We start from the raw sequence: 15,000 nt of genomic DNA, 5'->3' as shown, positions 1-15,000 counted from the left end.
AAATAAAAGAAGAAAATGTTGAGACAGATGATTTGGCCGATGCGGGTGAGGGACGGGTGTTTGGGGGAATAATGCCAAGATGGAAATTCTCCACTAATTAATTTAATCGACGGATGATTATTCTCTGGAGCTTAGCAACTTTGGAGTGGATTGCGGCATGCCTAAAGATGGCAACTGTTGACTATTTTGACAGATTTAATTATCCGCCACTTGTGGGAAGAGCATTTATCAAATGAACAACGTTTTGTTCATTGGTATTTTCGTCAATGTTTGATCAAGCTCAAAGCTCTTGATACAGCTCCAACGACTGTTATACTGATCAGTTAAAGAAAACGGTCTTGTCGAATGGTGAAATTCTAGCATCATGTCACGTATAGTCATGAAGCAGAATTAATCAACATCGTTAAGCGATCATTTGTACACTGCCCAGTTCATCTCATAATACTCATTCAGATACTCAAGTGAAGTGGGACTTTCACAGCAGCGATTTGCAATTTATTAATGAAATCAGAGCGTCATTCATATTACGCCACTCTCTGACTTACGACCGGCTGCATATTATTGTCTTAGCACGCAGGTCGAAGCCGCGTCGATACTTTCATCTACACCTAAGAGCCTCCTAGCGTGAGCAGTCAAGGAACACGCGCGCGCGCACACACACACACACACACACACACACTTGTGTATACTTAGACACTTTCAAAGACGAGAAGAGTATAAAGCACTGATTAATGAAACATTAAATGGTTCTCTCACAGTTGTATAAACTAATCTGGAAAAAAGAATAAGAGTAAGAATAAGAATAAAAATAAGAATAAGAACAAGAATATGAATAAAAATGAGAATAAGAATAAAAAATCAAGAAAAATATCAAGACGATGTTGCCTCCCCCTGCCCCCATTGGGATCAGTGCATTCATCATTAGAGATTTCCTGACACACCACACTCCTCTGCCTCGCGTCAAGTGCCACAGCAAGCAAGCAAGCAAGCAATGCATGAGAGAGGCCGTTGCCCTCGGTGCTTGATGCGATAACATCATGGATTTTTATTTCCGGTGCTTGCTACAGGTATCAGAGTGTGCGTGCGTGTGTGCAAATGTTTGTATCTGCACGTATAGTGTGTTAATGTGTGCGTACGTGCATGTGTGTGTGTGTGTGTGTGTGTGTGTGTGTGTGTGTGTGTGTGTGTGTGTGTGTGTGTGTGTGTGTGTGTGTGTGTGCTTGCACGCTCGTGTATATGTGTGTATAAGTATATATTCATTACATAAGTATGTGTGCTTCCATCATTAAACAATGTACTCTGTATATATACACACATTCACGTAGCCTCACAACGAACATATGCATGTATGTTTGTACGTTTGTACATGCGTGCAGTCACATGAGCGGTCACGTGACACCGGCCATGAGCGGTTGAATCCAGTAGCCATCAAGACGACTTACACAATTTTCCTCTTTGAAGACAGCGAGGACAACACTGCGTAGTTACGTGTGAATGCCTCTATTGATTTACATTATAATTTAACTGCTAATGTGAACAGGAGCAAATGGAGTATGCTTTTTGCTATTGCAGCAATACCTCATGATACCCTAGACTTTACTGAAGATGAAAAAGGAACAACCAAAACAGTAGTGCATAAGACCATGAGTTAACGGAAGAGGCGAGTGTGTGTGCAGCCTTCTACTAGATGATATATGTATGGAAAACAACCATGGATTTTAAAAGTATTATTATTTCTTTTTTAATGTGATATGGGTAATATTTTGTGTTTCACGAATGCCTTGACACCTCATTTTTTTTCTCCAGAGGTGAAGAAATTATCTTTGAAGAGATGTTTGACTAGTTGTTTCAGTCTTGTTCGAAAGTCAAATGAAAGTCCCAGTTGTCTAAATTCCAAAGAAAAAGAATCTAATAGTATAGTGGTTGGGATAAGGAAGTTTTATTCTATGCCAAAACACAATTAAGAAAACCTAAAAACACAATTACCGGTAAAATCAATATTTCTGTTCTGATGTCTGACCTGGCGAAATCCATGTCGAAGATATGCAAGATGATGCAATCCCTGTCATTTGTTTTATATTATTTTTCTATTTGATTGTTATTATTTGTCTGTTTGTTTATTATCATTTGCTTGATTTTCATGTATTATTATTTATCTGTCAATCTATTATTATTTACTATTTACCTGTTTGTTTATTATTGAACTGTACCTATGCATTTATTTTATTTACTATCATTTATTATCATAATTTTTATTTATCTATTTATTTATCATTATTAAAAAAAATTCTCGTATCCGACTTAGTTATGGACCATAAGGTCTTCTGTCGGCATACTCCTCCTTTGTAATCCTTTGTAAAGATCAACACAATGGGATTCGACCTATCCCACCTTTGACGGTTGAAGAGGATTTGTTTGTACCTCGTCGTTCCGAGATTCGCTTCAGCCGTACAACTGTTCCTTTAATGGTCACACTTAAGTGGAATTCACTACCTGTCACTTTCTTGCCCCGGAAGTTCGGTTTGCCCAACAGACCAAGGATACCCATCCGCGTTTGGAACCGTCGGGGATTCGTTATTAATCTAATCGCAGATCCTGCAACGTGGCCAAGGACTCGTATCTCTGTAATGACCTGGGTTAGTCAATTTAGGACATGGGTCATCCATAGGCTGAATAAGCTAGTCGGGTGCAATTTCAGACGGAAAATAGGAGACAGGAGACCAAAGCCAAATTAGCGCGTCAATCCTGCTCGAGTTCGCTAATCGTGAGCGCGACGCTTTCCATGTTTGGTGGTGACGTGAGGAGCTACAGTTTGCAGGCGATTTGCTGCTACGTCACCACAGTGGAACCGTTCGCAATAATCATCATCGTCTTATATATATATATATATATATATATATATATATATATATATATTCTCACTATCACATTTTCATTTACATTCCGAGTGAATACCCATTGCCTCTTAATTGAACACTTAAAAATTATCGTTTAAATTGAATTTTGTAAATGAAAGAAGTGGACAGACCATTCATAACGTGACCTGAGGGTGCTTGGCGACTCAACTAAGAGTTGTCCTACGCACTTAAGAATTTAAAAACCTAATAATAACGAGATAAAAATGGAACTGAGCAAGCTCTCACCGGAAAGATGTCGATGAACAAGAGTATTCATTAAAATTTTTGTTCGTTGAAGAGTGAAGACGTGATCGTTGGTCTGTGACAGAGGGACGTGAGGCGAATTTATGTGTCCGCGTCGCGGTCTAACGAAGAGACCTTTGTTCAGGCACCCACAGACTTCGACAGAGGACTGATCAGTGTATGATCTAAACAAGGAAAGTGTCAAAGTAGGTTTAGAATTGAATAAAAGTAAAATCAAAGTAATGTTCAAAACGAAAGCTCAAAGTAAAGAGATTGTAATTGATGGTGAGAGTCTTGAAGAAGTTGAGGAGTATAATTATTTAGGGCAGATGGTGAAAGTGACGAAAGATCATGATAATGAAATAAAAAGACGGATTTCAATTGGTTGGTAAGTGTTTGGGAAGTATAATAAAACCCTGAGAGGCTCTACCTTTATGTTTGAAACGTAAAGTTTACAATCAGTGCATTCTGTCAGCAATAATCTACGGGTGTGAGACTTGGAAACTAACGAAGGCGATGGAAGTAAAACAATGGACTGTGCAGAGGAGAATGGAGAGATCACTGATGGGAATAACGCTGAGAGACCGAAAGAGAGCAAGTTGGGTGAGAGAGCAGACTAGAGTGAAAGATATTATGGAGGCAGTAAAAGAGAGGAAGTGGAATTGGGCAGGTAAGTTAGTGCGAACGACTGATGAGCGATGGAGCAAGTGTTACCGAGTGGACGCCGCGAGATAGGAAGCGGGGAAGAGGGAGACCAGACAGAAGGTGGAGAGACGAGATTGAGAAGTTTGCAGGAGTGACATGGCAGAGGATGGCACGGTCGTGTGATTCATGGAATGCTATGAAGGAGGCCTTTGTTCAGCAGTGGACTCAGGATGGCCGATTTGATTGATTGATCTACCTAGTTGTATTTTACGGGAAGGGGAGCTACGCTCGTGGTGTCCCGACCTTTGTATCTTTTAGTGTTCTGTAGCCAACACGTGTAATTACCCCTTCAGGACCCGTGATCGCAGAGTACGGAATAAACTATAGTCACCCCTTCCAACATGATTTCGACTAATTTTAATTAATATAAATAACAATATTCATTATACCAACTTAATTCATTGTGTAAATAAAATAAAACATATCCCTCTGCATCCTATAAAAAGGATATTTATGCATTGTAAATATATTTTGAATAATTGTATACTAAAGACCAAGAATCCAGAATTTCGCCACCATTATTGTAAATACCGTCATCGCCATTTCCAATAAACAGATCAGTCATGGGATTGACTATAAATATCCTAGCTTCTTTAAGGAAGAGTACCAAGCTGTTTGCACCGAACCCATCAGTGTTCATCCCAATGGTGCATAAGGGTAAATAAACCGCGGTGATCATTTCGATCTTACGGGTGCCTTCCGATAAGAACATACCTGCCGTCGGCGCAGAGTGTGGAAACACTCATTCCAAATGTGCCCAAGGGAACCATACCACGGCAAACTAAATGGTGTGTTCTGACTCCCCACTATGAAAAACTTCCCATACCTTGTCCCTACGACTCGTTTCAGGCTGACCGCTTCTAACAAGGACGATTTAAGTAACAACTACAATCTCGCAGTGTCTAGTTTACTCTAAGATTCGTGAATGTTTTTTGCACACACTAATTTTTCGTCCAGTTTGTTCCAAATGCCCACCACTCTATGTGGAAAACTGTTCTTCCGATCTCTTCTATAACTATATATTTTTCTTTTCTTTTCCATGTCCTCCTGTGTTTCTCTTGTCCCAGTTTAACAAGTCCTCTCTATCGAGTATTTCTGTGCCCTTCATGATTCTATAGATGGTCAGTAGGGCGCCTCTCTCTCTTCTTTGTTCCAGTGTGTGTGTGCTTGTGTATATTTACCTAGCTGTATTATACGGGAAGCGGAGCTATGCTCGTAGTGACCCGTCTGTATCTCGCAACATCTAGTTTGTTCTTAAATTATTGTATGGTGTTTGTACACACTGTTTCGTCCAATTTGTGTGAGTGCACATGTGTGTGTGTGTGTGTGCTGGGGGGTACGAAACTGTTCTATAATAACACCCTAACGAAAGCGTTCTGACAACTTTAAAAGCGCTACCTAACCAAATCTAAGTTAACTCAAGCTAAGATTCCGATTGCACCACGAGCACTTGCAATAATGCAGGGGCTTCGCTGTCCATTGTCGTGTAGATTTTTGTTTTCTTTTTATCTTAAGTTCCAGAGAAGTAATAACCTTTACAGTAATATTAAACCGGCAGCCAAGATTTACCCTCCATCTCGTATGTGTAACGGATGTCTGTCTTGTCTCATCTGCCTGGCCGTGGTAAGTTTGTAGCCGCCGGCCATGTCATTAAAGTTTTTGTGTTCCCATGAGCGGGAAGAATGCCCGCTTGCGTACAAGCAACCCAATGGCAATGGGATGGGCAATTGGTATAAACTGGGGGAAGTGAAATAGAAATATTACAACAATTTCCTGGTTCGTGCGGTCTGTGTGATGACGTCATCTCCCCGTTTTCTTTTTTACTTTTCCTCTTCGCTTATTTCAACCTTTCTCTGACAAAATGACCTTGAGAATGAACTAGTCAGTAGAAACGATGTGGGCAGAAATGATAATGTTTTCTTATGTAGTCAAGGGTAAGAGGAAAGTGAAAGGTTGTCGGTAAGGTTAACCCGTGGAAAAAGCTTACTACTAAGGACAAGTGACCAGGTAGACACCCTATCGCGGTGGAAAGGAAACTCAGAATCATACTTTGGCCTTGCGGCTGTCGGTGTCCAACGTCTTGAACCGGGCGACCTTAGCTCGCCTGGCGACTCTGGACTTTGGCTCTTTGGGGACATCGCGTTGCAAGACACTCCCATGACGCCATTTATTGCTTTAATTATTCATTCATTTACTTATCTATTAAGAAAGGAAAATTGTGCTATACTAGCTCTCCATGAAGTGGACAGCGCCAACCTTAGAACACCCGACACTTGAAGTTATTTGGCCAAAGAAATAAGATGAAAATAAAAAGAACGAAAATGATTGTAAAGAAAGAGAGAAGGGTAGACAACATACCGAAACGAGTTTAAATATTACAAAGATAATTATCAAGCGACGGGCTTAGAGTGACAGGGATAAATAAATATATAGCACAAACATAGATCAGAGAAGGGAAGGAATATGAAATACTGAGAAAAAAAAATCAAATCAACGACGTAAAACAACAGACCGAAAACAGTACACTGCCCCCCCGGACTTCGTTTGAGCGAAGTACAGACACATGAGAAATCTGAATCGTGACAGGATGAGAAGAAATTGCCGGTGGTGGTGGTGGGGGGAGGGTGTTGAGAGGTGGTGGGGAGAGGAGAGGGAGAGGGGGGGGGGGAGAAATGCAGGTAGGCGTCCCTCCCCTTCCAGCCTTCCCCCCACCACTCCCAACACGCACATTGCCAACCGTTATCCCGTTGTCCTACACAGCAATCAAAGGTTATCGAGCAGATCGTACCGTTGAGCAGGGTTGCACCAGAGCTTGATACCAACGAACTTTAGGATGTCGAGTGCTGCAAGGGTAACAGGAGACGCGTTATTATCCTTCCCGCCCCGTGCTTCCGGAGACTCCTCCCTGGCTGCTACTTCGCTATTTCATCCATTTCTGTGCACTCTATAGACAAAGACACTCAATTGTCTGCAATTGCCCCTCCCCCCCCAAAAAAAAATTAAATGTATTTTAGGGTTTCTGGACCATATAAGAAGGATGAGGCAGAGGAAGAGGAGGAGAGGGAGAAGATGAAGGAGGAGGGAAATGGGGAGTAGGAGGGGGTGATGGAAAACGGGGCGAAATGACAGAGTTGGACTGCAGAACGGGCACTTTCCCTTGTACTAGTGAGCAATGGAGCAGGAGATTCCAGTGTTTAAAGGGATCTGTGTGAGAACGAGATTAATCTTTGCAACAATTCGTGGCCACAGAGGTAGCAATGTTATGAAAAAGTACAGTATTGCGTAAAGTCATAAAAGAGTAGAAGGCTCTTTCACCCCTTGCCCCCTCCTTCGTCACCCCTCTCTCCTTCTGCAAGGTACAACAACTGAGACGTAGTAGGAGCTTTGAGGGAACTCTTCCATTTCCTTCCCGCTCACAGAGGAGTAGCAAAGAAAACCCGCTGTTCTCAGGCGCAGTTTCCACCTTTCACTGGGGAGGCCTTCCTCAGCTCTTGGTAAATTCGCCCCCTGGTGGCAGCTGGTATAAAAAAAAAAAAAAAAAAAAAAAAAAAATCGAGATGTAAGGTTCGACGTTGGTTTGTAAGGGTCAAGGAGGATGGGATAATAGAGAGAGAGAAAAAAAAAAGTCGAAAGAATGATGGTGGGAGTGTTCCAGCGGAATTGGATAGTCTGTATGCGAGAGACAGTCAGAATGAAGGTACAATACAATATGACGACACCAACAGTGGATTGATCCTTTCAGTGTTTTCACTAATACTATATTCATTTTAGCAGCCGCTGGGCGATTTAATTCAGCTGAGGAAATATCCTCCCACAGCAAAGGCGCAAAAACCATCTCGAACCTGCCGCATCAAAATCTCAATCGTTTGATTACAAACATCACGACGACGTCTCGAACCCACACGGGTACGAACCGGGGTCGACTCCGACAGCAACTGCTGCACATATACCGGTCCTCCTACCTCCACCTTGGCCCGTTCTCCTCCACTTTTCCTGGCGAAGGTGGAAGAGTAGCAGGATCGGGTTTCATGGCTGCACAAGAGAATCTAAGAGTGAATGAAGTTCTTTAGGTTTAATAGAGTTTTATGTTGCCAACATGGCTGTCACATGAAGAGAACTATTTTGCCAAAGATGTTGTCATCTGGTAAGTTATCTGTTTTATTTCACTACTGCCATCGACTGTTATGATGTACTAGTTTTATCGAGTGTGCTTGTAAGAACATTTCATGCAAAACACACATATACCTGACGGCGCAGCAATTTTGTCCTCCAGGTTTTCTTCCTACGGGTCAAAAACATGCGTCATTTGGTCACGATTTAGCAACGACTTGTACGTTCGTGACGACAACATTGATGTCACTTGAGCAAGAGACGTCTTGCCAACATGTCCACCTTGAAAGTTGACGTAACAATATCACTCTTCAACGTATGCTGGACCACATTCATGGCATCGTTGCATAAATGACGAACTAATTCAAACTACACTACCTATACAGTTTACGATTTTTTTTTTTATAACTTCACCAAATTCCACTAAAGCAATCCCTGATACATCAACATCAAGGTACCACATACTGTAGATGGTTTGGTAATACTGTTGCGGATAAATCACTATACGGCTATAAACGACTACCTTTTGTACTGATGCTGAGGAAGAAGGAGACTGACACTGTTCCGCACGTTCCGGCTCTCAGGTAAACACTGGGCTCTGCACTCTCTACCCCATAGTGTTAAAGCCTCCTCCCGCGGAAGCAGGAGGGGGAGGGTGGGAGTGAGAGAGTTATCGATGACGGAAAACTCGCATAAGCTGATGGGTGGTAGGGTGGATTCCTATTTTTCTATAATTAATAAGTATTGACACCATATGAAAATGTGGCCACATGTGCACAAAAATATGTGTAATCAACGGTTGCTTCGGTTTTCTTTGTAAAACAATCTTGTGGGTAATGAATATGTGTGTGTGTTTGTGTGTATATGTGTGGTGTCCGTGTGTGTGTCAGTGTGTGTGTGTGTGTGTGTGTGTGTGTGTGTGTGTGTGTGTGTTTTGTTAGTGCATTTGTGTGTGTGTGTGTGTGTGTGTGTGTGTGTGTGTGTGTGTGTGTGTGTGTGTGTGTGTGTGTGTGTGTGTGTGTGCGTGGGTGTGAGTGCTTGTGTGTTTGTGTGTATGTGAGTGTGTAGGTTTATGTATGTTTGTGTAGTGAGTGTGTGTGTGTGTACGTGCGTGTGTGCGCGTGTGCGCGCGCGCGTGTGTTTCTTTGTGTGTGTATGTATGTGTGTGTATGTATTTTATGTGTGTGTTTCTTTGTGTATGTGTGTGTGTGCATATGTCTGTGTGTGTGTTCATATGTATGCGTGTATCTATATATGTGTGGGTCCTGTCTCTTACCTTCTAATTTGTCATAAGCAGAACGTCAACGGCTATCCAGTTTATTAAGAATTGTTTTAGAGTGAAGATCACTCTAAGTCCAATTCCAATTATAACAAATACCCTACTACTCTCGTAAGAACTGCCCTTAACAGCTTTCCCCCTAATCCCATATATCTGCAATACCTCCCACAGTACCTTCCTGTTTACCCTGTCATAAATCTTTCTAAGTCCACATAGGCCCAAAAAAATATCCTTGCCTTTTGCTAAAGCTTTCTCATATGTCTGTCTTACCATAAGAATCTGATCCATGCAACCCTTTCCTAAACCCACACTGTTCCTCACCAATTACTCTCTCTGTTCCTCTCCTAATCCACTCAGTTTAAACCCTCCCATAAGCCCTCCCAACTACAGTCAACAAGTGAATCCCTCTAAAACTACTACATTCACATTTTTCATTTTCCTTTGTAAAGCGGAACTATACAGGCAGACCTCTAATCCCCCGGGACTCTAACCTCTCTTAGACACACATTAAACATCCTCACTAGCCAGTGCACTATTAGTGTACCTCCCTTCTTTAAACATTCTGCATGACACCCATCTAACCCAGGTGCATTACCTGCTCTCATCATTTTTAAAACTACTTGTACCTCATCTTTTTTAATTTCTCCTCCGTTTTCTTCTGCCAATACCGTCATTTACTTAGCACCTTCTGCTACCACCAATCCCTTCCTATCCAACTCCACATTCAACAAAACTCTACAAAAGTCTGCCCATCATCTCCTTGCCCTCCCCTCTTCCGTTAGCATCTGTCCATTTGCGCCTTTTACCTTTTTTTCTCTCTACTTGAGTCACCTCCTCTTCCTCTCTTAACATCCTTCCAAAACGTTTTTTTATTACTTTAAAAAAAATCTGTCATCCTCCTCCCCATTTTACGTCTGCTCTCCTTTTCTGCCTCCATTATCTTTTGTTTTGCTTCTCTTCTTTTTTATTTGTACCTTTCATATGTTTCTCTCATCCTTCTTTGCGACCAATGCTCGCTTCTTCTCTTCTACTACTTTCTTTACTTCATCATCTCATCACTCACTACCCTTCTTTTATTCCCTCACATCTTCCTAGTTCCACACTCTAGAAATAATTCAGGCATATGCATTAATTTCACAAGGTTCAGACAATGCAAATGAAGCCTTGTGTGATGATTTAATTGGGGTAATGGATCAAGAAAAAATAAAAACAAATACACGTTGGTAATTGGTGAGTTTAATGCTAAAATGGGGAAGAAAATGAGAGATGAGTTGTTCATTGGGAAGTTTGGAATAAGTGAAAGATATGACAGAGGCGAGATGTTGGCCAATTTTGCAGAGAACTACATTATGAGAATAATGAACACTTACTTTTAAAAGTGTGTGGGTCGCAAATGGACCTGAAGAAGTCCAAATAGAACAACAAAGAACGAAATAGACTTCATATAAGGAGATAAGATCAAGAGTGTTAGCAATGTTACAGTCATAAATAAATATAGGATGTGACCATAGAATTGTAAGTTGCACATCCCAATTCAATTTCATAGCCGAGAGAAATGAATTATTTTTAATAAGAAATATGTATCTTGTGAAAGTTATAGATAACAACAAGGAATATCAGTTATAATTTAGAAACAGACTCGAGGCTCTAAGAAATAACGAAGCCACCGTCGACGGTATGAATTTGAATTCTGTGAATATCATTACGGAATCGGCAAAGTAGGACGTAAAAATAATATTAGAGAAAACAAATACTCCAAAGCTACAAACAGCCTAAAAGAAGAAGTACTATGCAGATTCAAAGAAGATGTGACGAAATGAGGGAGTAGAACTAAACAGCCTTATTAACATAAGAGAGAAAAGTGAGAGATACATAGATGAAATAGAGGAAACTATTCGGAAAGGTAAAAGTATCAAAGAAGTCGAGCACACACAAGCTTTAGGTAGGCGACAAATGATATCTTTGAAAAATAGAAATGGAGATATCATTAAATGTAAAGACTGAATGGTAAAAAGAATAGAAGAAATTTACCGAGAGCTTTCCCCATCAAAGACCGTAGTTGAGTCAGTAAATTCATCTGTAGACGTTAGTATTGTACCAGAAGTTACAAAGGAAGAAGTAGCGTTTGTTCTAAAAAGTATAAAGTGAGGAAAAGCACCTGGGGAAAATTATATATTGATAGATCTTCTGAATAGACGCAGGGAAAGAAGTTCATTATAAATTAGCTCAGTTGTACAACCAGAATTTACGAAAAAGAAAAACGTTCCTGAATTATGGTCCATTGCCATTGTGATTTTATTCCATAGAAAGGGAGACCAGAAAGACCTTAGTAAATACCGACCGATTAGCTTGTTATCAAATGTATATAAAGGATTCTCCAATATCTTTACAAATAGACTAATTAAGTTTTAAGATGGAAACCAACCAAAAGAACATGCAGGCTTTAGAAGCAGACATTCGACTCTAGACCATTTAAAGGCGATGAATCAACTAATCGAGAAAACGACAGAATACAATATGTTTACCTTGTGTAGATTACGAGAGGGCCTTTGACTCAGTGGGACACACAGCAATACTAAACTCGCTACGCAAGCAAAGTGCAAACGAGCACATCGTAAGGATTCTAGAAAAAAAACCATATGCGTAAGGTACCGCTGTAATTCGACTACATAAAGACACGAGAAAAGATAAAGATCGAGAAAGGAGTACGGCAAGGCGATACAATTTCACCCAAATCGTTTATAGCTTCTTTAGAATAATTTTTTAAAAGGTTGAGTTGGAAAGAAAAAGGTTTGGAGATTAATGGCGAATATTCTAATCAGCTAAGATTTACGGATGACAGTATTCTTATTTCAGAAAAAAAAAGATAAAAAGACATGCAAGAATGCTGAGAGATCTGAACAAGGGGTCTCAAAGATTTCAAGATGAATATGAGTAAAACCAAAATAATGTTCAACACGAAATTTCAAAGTAAAGAGATTATAATTAAAGGTGAGAATCTTGAAGAAGTTGAAGAATATAATTATCTAGACCAGATAGTGAGGGTGACTAAAGATCACGATAATTATATAAAAAGGCATATTACAATTGCTGGAAAAATTTTGATATATATAAGAATATCATGAAAGGTTCTCTACCTCTATGTTCGAAACGCAAAGTTTACAATCAGTGTATAATGCAAGCCATTATATACGGATGTAAAACTTGGAAGCTGATGAAGGTGATGGAAGCAAAGCTAAGGAGTGCACAGAGGAAAATGGAGAGACAAATGGTGGGAATAACGCTAAGAGACAGAAAAAGAGCAAATTGGGTGAGAAAGCGGATTGGAGTGAAAGATATTGTGGAAGTGGTAAAAGAGAGGAAATGGAATTGGGCAGGTAGTTTAGCCCGAACGAATGATGAGCGATGGAGTAAGTGTGTTACCTGAGTGGACACCGCGATGGGTAGAGACCGGTCAGGAATAAACTCGGCCCTAGACCTGTGTCTTTCTCTTCCACCTTCCTCAAACCTGTCACAGTGTCTCAACATATATTTAATTGCTTCTCTCAATCGACATTCTACCTCCACCTCCATTCCTTCCTTTCCCGCCACATTCGCACCCAAGTATCTAAAAATATCCACTTCCTCCAGTCTCTTTCCCTTAATACTCCCAGTCTGCTGCCCCTTTCTCCCCTTATACATCTTATCACCTTACTTTTACCCGCATTAATCTTCAACTTTCTTCTTTCGCAAACCTTCCCAAACTCTGTCACTAACTTCCTCAATCCCTCCTCTGATCATGTTACAAGCGCAGTGTCGTCAGCAAACAACAGCTAGCTTATCCCCCTACTTTTCTCCGTTTCCTTTAACCATCTCCAATCCCTGACCCATTACCCTTGCATTTACCTCTCGCACCACCCCATTCATGTATAAATTGAACAACCAAGGTGACATAACACATACCTGGTGAAGTCCCACCTTTACCTCAAACCACTCACTCTCTCCATTTCTAATCCTAACACAAGCTCTACTACTCTCGTAAAAACTCTTGACTGCTCTTAACAGCTTTCCTCCTATCCCATATAACTGCAATACCTCCCACAGTGCCTTCCTGTCTACCCTGTCATAAGCCTTTTCCAAATCCATAAGGCTCAAGATACATCCTTACCTTTTCCTAAAGCTTTCTCACATATCTGTCTTACCACAAAAATCTGATCCACGCAACCCCTACCTGCCCTAAACCCACACTGTTTCTCACCAATTATTCCCTCTGTTCCTCTCCTAATCCTCTCAATCAAGACCCTCCCATAAGTCTCCCCAACTACACTCAACAAACTGATTCCTCTGAAACTACTACCCTCACACTTGTCCTTTTTTCCCTTGTAAAGTGAAACTATACAGGCACTGTTCCAGTCCTCTGGCACTCTACACCTCTCTTAAACATTAAATAACCTCACCGGCCAGTCCACCATCACTGTAACTCATTTTTTAGACATTCTACATGCCATCCATCCAACCCAGGTGTTTCACCTTTTTTCATCATCTTAACAATTGCCTTCACCTCATCTTTCCTTATTTCTCCTCCATTTTACTCACTCATCACTATAATTACCTTAGCGCTACCCACTGCAACTACCTTTCCCTTCCTATCCTCTTTCACATCTAGCAACTCCCTAAAATACTCTGCCCATCTTCCTCTTATTGCCGTCTCTTCCATTATCATCTCTCCATCTGCACCTTTTACCTTTTCTTCTCTACTTGATTCGCCCCTTCTTTCTCTCTTAATTTCTTTCCAAAAAATATTTTTATTACTTTCAAAACTTTCTGTCATACTCTTACCCCATTTCACATCTGCTCTCCTCTTTGACTCCTTTAATTGCTGAAGCACTCATCCCTGCAAGGATTACTGGAATATCCTTGCCATCAAATTTGAATGTTAAACTTACCCTGCATGCAGTGAGAAAATCAATCCCTAATATCATCCTAGCGGGAAGGCCCTATGCAGGGATGACAAAGAATGTGTGTGTAAACTGGAAACCCGCTATACCAAACCTCACAGTAAATTTACCAAGGTTAGGCATCTCCGAACCATCTGCTACTATGATTCTGGTGGTGCCCACCTGTAAACCCTCCGTGTCAACTGGTAGGATACTCTTATGAACTAGGGATTCCGCTGCCCCTGTGTCGAGGAGAGCACAAACTGACTGGGTGGCGTTTGACCCAAACAATTAAGCTGCCACCATGGCCAACCTGCCCACAGCACTATGAGCGCTGGAAATTTTTACGTGGACAATTTCCACATGGTTTCTAGGCTCGGCAGTCGCCTCTCGGCGGGCTTTCCTCCGCGCGAGAAGTTTTTTGACTGGCTGCCACTGTTAGAAAAGCCAGACTGGCCTCCTTCTCTCGCATGATCTGCGTAGCTGCAGGCATGGCAAGGCGTGCTTGGCTGGCCGCGGGGAGGAAAGTAACATGTCTCGGTAGAGTGATCCAGTTTCCGACGGTGGGTACAGTAGGGATGCCATCTGTTTTGGGTACAACGCCCGCGGTTCCGTTTCCACGTGTTTCTGTGTCCCCCGGCCCAATGGAGAGTGTTGACCCTATGGGGAGTGTATATGTCTTCCTCTCGAGGGGTCGTCTCTATCTCTCGCGAATGGCGAGGCGAGGAAAAATATGTATGCTTGTGGGGCGTGGAGTTGGAATGGCTTGGTGGTGTAAGGGGTGATTGTGAGATGTTGCTCGTGGCAGCGTATATAGTAAAAGCCGAATATCCGTCGCCGCCGAAATATT

The 15,000-nt window shown here is 41.4% G+C and overlaps 1 protein-coding gene across 1 annotated transcript in view; it reads right to left on the bottom strand.

Moving 5' to 3' along the window:
* Nucleotides 1–8,563, bottom strand: part of LOC143020877 (UNC93-like protein) — a 71,957-nt gene extending 63,394 nt beyond the window's left edge. The window contains exon 1 of the mRNA XM_076177745.1: nucleotides 8,479–8,563. The gene's annotated coding sequence lies outside the window, so the exon portion shown is untranslated. The remainder of the gene's footprint in view (nucleotides 1–8,478) is intronic.
* Between the last annotated feature and the right edge of the window lie 6,437 nt (nucleotides 8,564–15,000).

This window comes from Oratosquilla oratoria, chromosome 41 (assembly GCF_046742065.1).
Source record: "Oratosquilla oratoria isolate Oo_2021 chromosome 41, ASM4674206v1, whole genome shotgun sequence".
NCBI lineage: Eukaryota > Metazoa > Arthropoda > Malacostraca > Stomatopoda > Squillidae > Oratosquilla > Oratosquilla oratoria.
This window is presented reverse-complemented; position numbering and strand designations above follow the sequence as displayed.